Raw genomic sequence first — 11,781 nt, 5'->3', positions numbered from 1 at the left:
TGATGGTGCGCCAGGCCAAGTTCTATACTGAATTACCCCCATGCATTCCCCTATACCCCCCTGAAGTCAGGCAGAGTTTGGTGTGGACACATGGAAAGCAGATGTAATTTCATGAAACTGCCCTACCTCATCCTGTTGCAGTTTCTCTAGCAGAACTGTCACAACGCTAGCCAGCTTCGTCTCAGCTATACAGGCAATCCTGAGGGTAATTTTGCCCTTATCTTGCTCATCCATATGTGCCAGGAGGGAAACAACCTCATTATAAACACCTGAAATTAAATAAAAGGATTCGTCTGGTTACCACTGATAGTAGAAATTGATGCTGGCCTCTTTAATTCATTATCCAGTAAAGATTCTGCAGGAGCCCAAACACTGTGAGAAATAGACCTGGGAATCATGTAAATCCTCTTCCTTGCTCCTGATGACCAGGTTTGTTTGCTGACTTACCCAATGTGTTTGGGGGGAAATCATAATGAAGAAAATTTGCTCCTTTCAAGTAGATCCCACGTAAAATAATCTTCCTTTCCCTCTTTACTATCAATTCAAGAGTTCTGATCACATACAGAATAATCATTTATGGTCAAAATTTTCAAAACTGGGTGCCTAAACTTAAGCTCCTAAATCCATATTAAGGCACCTATGCCCTGAGTCAGCATCCTAATCACATGCTTAACTCTAAGCCAACAAAGAGACCTAAAGTTAAGCACATGCTTAAGAGTTTTGCTTAGTCAGGGCCTCATTTTCAAAAATCCTGAGCACCCAGATGTACCTATTGGCTATGCTGGGAACTTTTGGGGGCTCAGTATCTCTTGAAAATCAGGCCACTTTTTTAGACCTCAGTATGAATTTAGAAGCCTAACTTTAGGCCCCCTGTTTTGAAGAAAGCCTTTAATCTTATTGTATGGTTGTTTAAATACTTGCAGAGAAGACTCATGGAACAGAGTTCATCTGGTTGCCTGTAGAGGTCATAAAGGACTTTTCCCCCCATGCACAATTGACTAGGTGTACGCTGTGAGTGGGGTCAAGTGGTTTCCTCCAACCTTCATCTGAAACATCAGGGACTGACCATAGCAGGAGAAGGGACACCTGGTAAGGCGGACCAGTGCTCCAAGATGGTTCAGAGAATCTGTTTCCTTAGATGTCCTGCTCACATGCTCAGGGTCCAATTGATCTCCAGAGTTGTGGGTGGGAAGGAATTTTTCCCTGCTCAGATTGGCAGGGACCTTTGGGTGGGAGGATGGGACACTGATCACCTGCTAGGATCATCTGGGTATATCTGACCTAATCAATTCTCTACCGTTGCAAGGGCCTCAGGCATTGGTGGAACCGCAGTCTCTCCTGTCCTCTGCCTAAGGCACACAAGAGTTTAGTCTCCTAAAGACTGAAATGTTTTAGTCCAAGACAAGTTTTTGGGTTCAGTGTAGGGTTGCTTGGTGACATTTTAATGGCCTGTGAAATACAGGAAGTCAGACTAGATGATCTAATGGTCCCTTCTGGCCTTAAACTCTACGAAACTATGAAATAGCTGATATATTAAAAAAATCCGGATTTTATCTCCCATGTATCTCTTAGCTGTGGGCAGAAATTCTCCAGGTGATTTAATATTTAACAAGAACTCTGAAATGCCATATTTATCTGTCTCCATTGTAACAGCATTCCAAACCATGAAGGAGGAACTAACAAGATTTCCCCTTCCCAGGAAAGACTGCTTGAGGTTAGGTGATTGCCCATCCTTTATGCAAATTGCATCCTTCAGTTCTAACACCCAGATGCAAACTGAATCATAACTGTAACCTACACTGCCCATCTAGCTGCAGTAGTGATAGTGTGGGATTAGGAGCACTAGTGTTGCTAAGAAATGTGACCCCATGCTTTCTTATCCTGCATTTAAGATATTAGCAGAGCTTCATTTAGACAGCTAGAGGAGAAGTCCTTCTGCATTTTTTGGTTCTAATTTCCCCCATCTCTGGTGGATTCCACAGCTAGATGTTGGCTCCATGGATGCAGAAGACACAAAATGAGGACCCATAATAAACATAAAACAACTGGGAGAAAGATGGAAGATCTCCCCCATAGCATTCAATAGAAACTCAGATTCTCAGGAAAGTTTCCAGGTCCAGAGGCTGTAGGCCAACTCCTCAACTGGTGTAAATCAACACAGCTACAAGGAAGTCAACAGAGCGACACTGGTTTACAGCAGCTGAGGTTCTGGTCATATAAATGGAGAACATTACAGCTAATCTATCTGTATGCCTATGCTTTCTAAATGTGTTTGTGATTATAGAATGGATATAGAGAATACAATGCTGACCCTTACCTCTGTCGGTTACCTCCTGCTCACTCACAAATTTCTTCATGTTTAATACTTCCTCCAGTCTGACCTCCAAAGAGCTCCCGTACTGATAGGCAGCTGGCCTCTCAGTCAGTCGTGTCCAGGATAACCAGTTAAGATTATGCAAGCACTATTATGACATCCATGTGACTGTGCACTATTATGACATCCATGTGACTGTGGCACACCACATAAGCTGCTGCTGACCAGGTATGTGCTGTAATTACATGGTCAAAGTTATTTAGGCTCCTAACTTGCACTGAAATCAATAGATGTTAGGAACCTTAATACATTTCAATATCTGGGCCCATACATGTAAGCAGTCCAATAGGTGGCTAAATTTGCTCCAGTGTCGAATTTCTCATTCTCTCTACATCATTTTGAATTTTGGTTCGGTCCCTCTCTGTTTGCCACACTTTCCAATATCGGTTTAATCTGAAAATCTGCTCCTGGTTGAAATTATATAAAATAAAAGCACCAAACAAAGAAAGAGAAGAAACGGCCTTGGAGAATGCACAGTGACACTTGAGTGTGGTTGGTTGGCTGCTTTCCTTTGCTTTTTAATTTGGTTGATCAAAAAGCCAGATGAAACCTTATTGAACTGTCTTACAAATATTGATTTTATATTGTTTTACAATTAATTGAAATTTATACTTCATTTCCATGTCCTGCCAAACAAATCAACGACATTAATTTTTGTGTTTAATACAGTGTGGTATCATATGTATGGCCATATGTAGAGCCAACACTTGATTTTGGAAGTTATGTTGCCTTTAAAGCATTCAGAGTGATGACACTCTTTGCAGTAAACCATATGGAAAAAGAATTCCAATTACATTTGTCCCTTGCTATGCATAACTTATTTTGTACCTTACCCTTTCTGATTTTGTCCTTACACATATATGCTATTCTTTTGTACTCCGCCTTAGTAATTCGTCCATGTTTCCACATTTTGTAGGATTTCTTTTTGATTTTCGTGTCACTAAAAAACTTCGGATGGAGCCATATTGGCCTCTTACTATTCTTCCTGTCTTTCCTTTGCATTGGCAGTTGTGCCTTTAATATTGTCTCCTTGAGAAACTGCCAGCTTTCCTGAACTCCTTTATGCCTTAGATTTTTTTCTCATGGGTGGCTACCGACCAATTCTCTGAGTATGTTAAAGTCTGCTTTTTCTAGTCCTTCTTCTATCATTCTCACTCCTTCCTTTCCTTAGAATCATGAAATCTATCATTCAAGATCACTTTCACCCAAATCACCTTCCACCTTCACAACCAGCTCCTCCCTGTTGGTCAGAATCAAGTCTAAAATGGCTGTCCCCCTGGTTACTTCCTCCATTTTCTGAAACAAAGCATTGTCCCCAGTATATTCCAGGAACTTATTGGATAATTTTGTGTTTTGCCATATTCCTTTTTCAATAGATGTCTGGGGAGGTAAAGTCCCCCATTATTATCAGGATATGTGTTTTGGATATTTCTGTTATTTGTTCTAGAAATGCCTCATCTCCCTCCTCTTCCTGATTTGGTGGTGTCATAAGTATAAAGGGAAAGGTAACAGCCCTCCTGTGTACAATACTGTAGAATCCCTCCTGGCCAGAGACTCCAAAGTCCTTTTGCCTGTAAAGGGTTAAGAAGCTCAGGTAACCTGGCTGACACCTGACCCAAAGGACCAATAAGAGGACAAGATACTTTCAAATCTTGGTGGGGGGAAGGCTTTTGTTTGTGCTTTTTGTTTTGGTGGTTGTTCGCTCTTGGGACTAAGAGGGACCAGACGTCAATCCATGCTCTCCAAATCTTTCTGAAAAAGTCTCTCATATTTCAAACTTGTAAGTACAGCCAGGCAAGGTGTGTTAGTTTTATCTTTGTTTTCTCAACTTGTAAATGTTCCTTTTGCTAGAGTGTTTACCTCTGTTTGCTGTAACTTTGAACCTAAGGCTAGAGGGGGTTCCTCTGGGCTCTTTAAGTTTGATTACCCTGTAAAGTTATTTTCCATCCTGATTTTACAGAGATGATTTTACCTTTCTTTCTTTAATTAAAAGCCTTCTGTTTAAGAACCTGATTGATTTTTCCTTGTTCTAAGATCCAAGGGGATTGATCTGGACTCACCAGGAATTGGTGGAGGGAAAGGGAAGGGGGGGGGGAAATGATTAATTCCTCCTTGTTTTAAGATCCAAGGGGTTTTGGATCAGTGTTCACCAGGGAATTGGTGGAAGAGTCTCTCAAGGCTACCCAGGGAAGGGACTTAGCACATTGGGAGTGGTGGCAGCAAAAGCAGATCTAAGCTGGTAGAGAAGCTTAGAGGTTTTCATGCAGGTCCCTACATCTGTACCCTAAAGTTCAGTGTGGGGAAGGAACCTTGACAGGTGGTATGTAATAGACCCCTACCAGGACATCACCCCTGTTGTTTCCCCTCTTTTATCTTTACTCAGAGACTTTCAACTGGTCTGCTTCTCACCTCCTTCCAGACCTCAGAACAAGTGTACAATGCAATACTTCCTCTTTTTTTTCCTGCCTGTCCTTCCTGAACAAGCTATAGGCCTCTATACCAATATTCCAGTCATGAGATTTAACCCATCAAGTATCTGTGGTGCCAGTTAAGCTGAGTTATGACTTATGTACTAAAACTCCCAGTTCTTACTGTTTATTCCCCATTATTATCACTCCTTGCATTTGTGTATAGACATCTAAGATGTTAAGCAGATGCCCCCATAGATTTCCCTCTTGTTTCTCCTATAATTCGACTGCAATTTTCCACATCTACTTCTCCTCAAATATCTAGTCCTCTATTTTTTTACCTGGTGGCTTTTTTCACCTGCCCCCTCTGAACTTAGTTTTAAGCTCTTCTCATAAGGTTGGTGAGTCAGTGCATGAAGATGTTCTTCTCCTTCTTGGTCAGACGGACCCCATCTCTTCCAAGCAAACCTCCTTCCTGCAATAGCAGCCCATGGTAGAGGAAGTCAAACCCTCCCATAGACCCATCTTCATAACCCTATTATATGGACATACCTACCATTGAGTGTGTATTGAGCAGAAAGAACACTCAGTGCAGGAGACGAGGGGACTGAGTTAAACTGCAGATGTCAAGTTCACATACTTCCATTTTCAGTGACTAATCTCTTAAGCCAGTGGGGATGGCCACGGTACAAAAGTATTTCTATAGATCAGCATGTGATTATTTGTATTGCAGTACAGCCTCATAGTCCCAGTCACAGACCAGGATCCCATTGCGCTAGGACCTGTACAAACATAGAACAAGATGGTCCTTAACTGTCATTAATGAACACATATTAACAGCACAACAAACAGACAAGAGGATAATAAAGCAAGCAAAAAAGCCCCCTTTGACCAGGTACCAGCATATAACTAATAGAATGCTACATATTTAGGGAATGTCAGGGCAGTTCACAGTCTGTCCCTCAGGCTCCCAGGTCTCCTGCCCAGGCCCTAGCTGTGCTGCAGGGATGCTGCGGGTCGGACACTTGCTCTGGTGGTGGCCACACTCCCTCTGGCTCTAGGTGTCAGGACCCTTCTTCCCAGGGTCAGTCCCCCCGTCAGGGTTATGATCCCCCTCCACATCTGGCCTGCAAGGCCTCTTGGCTGGGGGCATCTCCCTGCGCTGCGCCCGCTGCCCAGGTTCCCCCCTCGCTCCCCACAGTGCTCACTGCTCCAGCTCCCGCCCCAGCACTGATGCTGTTCTGCCTCCAGCTCCCTGGACTGCTTTTCTGGCCAACCAACCCTCCCCCCCCACACACACACACACACTGAGTTTCAGTAAGGGGCCAAGAGTAACCTTACACAAAACTGGGGCCATACCACCAACCCTGTAGATCTGAGACACAGTCCTTCCAATGTGAGGAGACATTAATGGTATGGAGACGTAGAATCATAGAAGATCAGCGTTGGAAGGGACCTCAGGAGGTCATCTAGTCCAACTCCCTGCTCAAAGCAGAACCAATCCCCAACTAAATCATGCCAGCCAGGGCTTTGTCAAGCCGGGCTTTAAAAACTTCTAAGGATGGAAATTCCACCACCTCCATAGGTAACCCATTCCAGTGCTTCAACACCCGCCTAGTGAAATAGTTTTTTCCTAATATCCAACCTAGACCTCCCCCACTGCAACTTGAGACCATTGCTCCTTGTTCTGTCACCTGCCACCACTGAGAACAGCCGAGCTCCATCCTCTTTGGAACCCCCTTTCAGGAAGTTGAAGGCTGCTATCAAATCCCCGCTCACTCTTCTCTTCTGCAGACTAAATAAGCCCAGTTCCCTCAGCCTCTCCTCATAAGTCATGTGCTCCAGCCCCCTAATCATTTTCGTTGCCCTCCACTGGACTCTCTCCAATTTGTCCACATTCTTTCTGTAGTGGGGGGCCTCAAAACTGGACACAATATTCCAGATGTGGCCTAACCAGTGCCAAATACAGGGGAATAATCACTTCCCTCGATCTGCTGGCAATGCTCCTACGAATGCAGCCCAATATGCTGTTAGCCTCCTTGGCAACAAGGGCACACTGCTGACTCGTATCCAGCTTCTCGTCCACTGTAATCCCCAGGTCCTTTTCTGCAGAACTGCTGCTTAGCCAGTCAGTCCCCAGCCTGCAGCAGTGCATGGGATTCTTCTGTCCTAAGTGCAGGACTCCTAAGTGATTTCCTAGGCACCAAGTGTGAGGCTGACAGGCAAAGAGGCAGCTCTTGTCCTGGCTGCAGGCATTAGCTAAGAACCAATGACCTCAGAGCTGGAGATCAGACAAGGTTAGTTTTGCAGGTTAGTTTTGCTCAAAATAAGGATTAGTCTTATAAGAATGTGTTCAGTGTAGACTCTGTGAAATGCTTGTTTGTTGCTGCTGCATCAATCTCACTGGTAATGTCTGTATCCCAATTCATAAGATAAGTTTCAGTGTTTGCTCTGAAACTGGAAGCCCCCACAGTGAGGAGAGAAACATTACCAGGTGTGAAATACTAGTTTGCCGCAGGAGCTGTCATCTTCTGGCCAACAAAAGAAGGCCCATAGACACCAGACAAACCGTTGTGGAACATCAGAAGACAAAAGACTTTTTTGATTGCTCTGCCCTCCCATCAGCCAAAGAAGGGAGGTGCACATGGACTCGTCCCATCACCTTGAACTGTTGGGGAAGGGAATAAAAATCCCTGACAAGAAGAAACGGCACCTTTGTGTCTGTTTGAACTCTGAAGGGCCAGAGACTTGAAACTGAAGCCAGAGATCCCCAGGGGCTGCCTCCTGGGGTGCCCTGAAAGATGCTTTGAATTGACAGATCACGACAATTCTGTCACTCTCAGGAGTTAGATGGTAACTCATTGGTTGTACATGTTCACTTGCTTTGACCTGTAAATGACACTCTTAGTCACCCATTTATATATCTTTTGCATAAGGTGGGAATCCTTTGTCCATCTGGGTGTCCCCCCCGCCATGGAAAAGCACTAGGTTAAAGATCAACAGAGGGTCCTGTGGCACCTTTAAGACTAACAGAAGTATTGGGAGCATAAGCTTTTGTGGGTAAGAACCTCACTTCTTCAGATGCAAGAATCTGAAGGCTTGCATCTGAAGAAGTGAGGTTCTTACCCACGAAAGCTTATGCTCCCAATACTTCTGTTAGTCTTAAAGGTGCCACAGGACCCTCTGTTGCTTTTTACAGATTCAGACTAACACGGCTACCCCTCTGATAGGTTAAAGATGGATTCCAGTTCAGGTGACATGATCACATGTCGCTGTAAGACCCCAAGCCTTCATTCCTCCCAGCCTGACTCACAGGAAGGCTGCCTGCAAACAGAGCCATCCACAGTCAATTGTCCTGGTTGATGGGAGCCATCAAGATTCCAGACAACCATTAATGGCCCACACTTTGCATAATTATAATAGGCCCTCAGAGTTATATTTCATATTTTGAGTTTCAGATACAAGAATGATACATTTATACAAATACGATGAGCACACTCAGTGATTATAAGCTTTGTAATGATACCTTACAAGAGACCCTTTGCATGAAGCATATTCCAGTTACATTATATTCACTCATTAGCATATTTTTATAAAATCATATAGAGTGCAACGTCCCAGCACCCCATTCCCACCAGCCCCCAAGGCTGGGACCAGCCCAGTGATCAGCTCCCGCAGGCCCGCAGCTTGGGCTGACACGTGCAACCCTCTCCTGCTGTCCTCACCAGGGCCCGGGGCTCAGCATGGCAGAGCCAGGGCAGCATCCTGCCCTCTGCCCAGGGAGGGACTGGAGGCTGGGCCTGTCTGCCGGACCCACCCTTCCGCCTGGCACCGACCAGGCCCATGGCCGGCTGTCTCAGGCCTGCACCCCCCCTCATGCTTATGGGGGCAGGCTGAGGGGTACAGCGTGTGTGGCTGGGGTCCCCCTTGCTCAAGGTGCAGGCCCAGGGTGCACACGGAGCCCTGGTGGCAGCCCAGCTGTAAGGGTCCCAGCGCTGATTCTGGGAGGGGCAGGGGCTGGGGCTGGTATGGTTCCCTGTGGGGGCCAGCCTGCGGGCTGGGACCTGGTGCTCGCTCAGTGCCTGCCCCAACCCCACACTTGATGGGGACCCTATAGCTGGCTTGGGGGGACTCCTGGGGCTCCCTGCTGGTCCCTCTGGCACATGCACCAGAGAGGCAGAACAAGAGAGTCGGGGCAGCGGGACACGGGGAACTGGGTAGGTTCTGGGGCACGGCTGGGTGAGCCAGCACTACACCAGCAGGGGGCGTCCACAGGCCAGAGCAGAGCTGTCCCCAGGCCTTGGTCCAACAGTGAAAGGAGCAGCCACTGCCCCACCCTGCTCCCGGGTGCGGGGAGGCAGCGCCTGCTGGGTGACTCGGAGCCAGGATACCTGGAACCTGCAGCAGGGCCAGAGTGGGAGCTGGGGAGATCCCGCTCCCTGGGCCCTCAGCCACACGCCCTGCCCTGTCCCCTCCCTTCCCCCGCCTGGGAACAGCAGCAGAGACCTTTGGCATTGCACTTCATTGGCCCAGGCACATGCCCAGCAGGGCAGTAGCCGGGGGCAGGGCCAGCACTGACTGTGTGATAATGGGCGGGGGGGGGGGGGGGTCTCATAGATGCGAACACACAAACTCTCCCCCCCCACTCCCGCCCCAGAGGTCACTCCCTGTAAAGGAGGTCACTGCTTTACCTGGGGTCACTCCTGCCAGCGCTTGCCCCAGCACAGCCCGGCTGGCGGGCAAGAGGGAGGGGACCTCTAGGGCCTGTGGGATGCAGGGGGTGAGGCTTGGCTCAGGGCTTGGTCAGACCCAAGGGGGCTGGAGCTGGCTGCCTCAGCTGGAGCTGGGGCTCCAGGTGCCCAGGGGGTGGCTCTGATACCCAGGGAAAGGCACTGGGGAGGTGTCTGCCACTGGGCAGGGGCATTTGATCCAGGCCCATCGGGGTGGCAAACCCGTCCTGCGGGGTCCTAGATGCAGCCTGGCTCTGCCCTGCTGCTGCTGCCCAACCCTGGACACGCCTCCTATGCAGTCCTGGCTCCACCCCCACTTACTTGGGCACTCTGACTGCAAGTCCTCCTAGGACCCCTCCCCCCTTCTGGAGCCGAGGTTCCCACCGAGAGGCCAGGGTGCCAGGCTGTGCTGGGAGGGGTGCAGGGAGCCAGGGCTGGGCCAGCACCCCAAGGCGGTGAAGGGGGATGAGATGGGGGCAGAAGGGGGGTTCTCTTTAACCCTTTGCAGACTGGACAGACACAGCCTGGGGCTCAGTGGCTGGATCACATCCCCCCCGAAGCCAGTCGCTGGTAGTAGCCTCTGTGCGCCCCCCATCGCTGGCAGTAGCAGGATCCATGCAGTCCATGGGGAGGGGGCCCACAATAGGGGGTTCACCCCATCCATTGGGAGTGGGGTAAGGTTGCCAACTTTCTATTGGCACAAAACCGAACACCCTAGCCCCGCCCCTTCCCCAAGGCCCCTCCCCTTCCCCCGAGGCCCAGCTCCGGGGTGGGGCCAGAAATGAGGGGTTCAGGGTGCGGGAGGGGGCCTGGGGCAGGAAGTTGGGGTGTAGGAGGGGGTGAGGGCTCTGGCTGGGGGTGCGGGCTCTGGGCTGGGGCTGAGGGGTTTGGGGTGCAGGAGTGGGCTCCAGGCTGGGGGGTGGGGCCGAGAGATTCGGAATGTGGGAGTGGGCTGCGGGTTGAGGCAGGGGGTTGGAGTGTGGCAGGGGTGAGAGCTCTGGACTGGGGGTGTTGGCTTTGGGGTGGGGCCAGGAATGAGGGGTTTGGGGTGTGTGGGGCGGCTCCAGGCTGAGGGGTGGTGCTGAGGGATTCAGAGTGCAGCGGGGGCTCTGGGCTGGGCCAGGGGGTTGAGGTGCGGGGGGGGCGGGTGAGAGCTCTGGGCTGGGGGTATGGGTTCTGGGGTGCAGGAGGGGGCTCCAGGTTGGGGGGGGCTCAGGGCTGGGGCAGGCAGTTGGGGTGCAGGAGGGTGTACAGGTTCTGGGCTGGGGGTGCAGGCTCTGGGGTGGGGCTGGAGATGAGGGGTTTGAGGTGCAGGAGAGGTCTCCGGGTTTGGGGGGGCCTGAGGGCTAGGTCAAGGTGTTGGGGCGTGGGCTTACATCAGGCGGCTCCCGGTTGGCGCTGCTGTGGAGCTAAGGCAGGCTGCCTGCCTGTCCTGGCTCCATGCTGCACCCTGGAAACGGCCAGCAGGTCTGACTTCTCGGCGGGGGCGGTCAGGAAGCTCCACAGACATTGGCCGGGAGCCGGTGCAGAGCCGGTGCTCAGGGCGGGGACAGCGCGCAGAGCCCCATGGCCCCCCCGCCTAGGAGCCAGACCTTCTGGTTGCTTCCAGGGCACAGCACGGAGCCAGGACAGGTAGGGACTAGCCTGCCTTAGCTCCGCAGCACCGCCGACCGGATTTTAACGGTGGGCAGCGCTCACCGGGGCTGCCAGAGTCCCTTTTCGATCGGGTGTTCCGCTCGAAAACCGGACATCTCGTCACCCTAGAGTGAGGAGAGGGGCCTGCACTAAGGGGAAACACAGTGTTGATGGGGAGGAAGGACTGCACTATGGGGATCCACCTCGACCATTGGGACTGGGAAAAGGGGCCCGCAGTAGGGGGAATCCATGGGGAGAGGGGCCCCTGCACTAGGGGGATCCATGCCATCCATTAGGAACTGGGTCCATGCTACAGGTATCTGTGCTGTCCATGCGATGATGGGGACGCACTAGGGGATCCATGCCATACATGGTCACCCCATCTCAAAAAAGATATATTATGTAGGCACCATTTAGTAGAGGGGTGTAGCAGGGTGATCACCCGCTCCAGCCCTGAAGGAGTTGGAAAAGCCCAGAGGGCTGGGGCTGGGTAAAAAGGAGCAAAACCCCAGCTGATTGGGGAAGTGGCTGCAGCTGGGGCCATGCCCCAAACTGAGCCACTCAGCCTTATAAGAAGGCCAGGGTAGCCAGAGCTGAAGAGTCTCCCTCTGACTGCAGAGAGAGACAGGCCTGG

The sequence above is a fragment of the Emys orbicularis genome, chromosome 19, assembly GCF_028017835.1.
Source record: "Emys orbicularis isolate rEmyOrb1 chromosome 19, rEmyOrb1.hap1, whole genome shotgun sequence".
Taxonomy (NCBI): domain Eukaryota; kingdom Metazoa; phylum Chordata; order Testudines; family Emydidae; genus Emys; species Emys orbicularis.
This window is presented reverse-complemented; position numbering follows the sequence as displayed.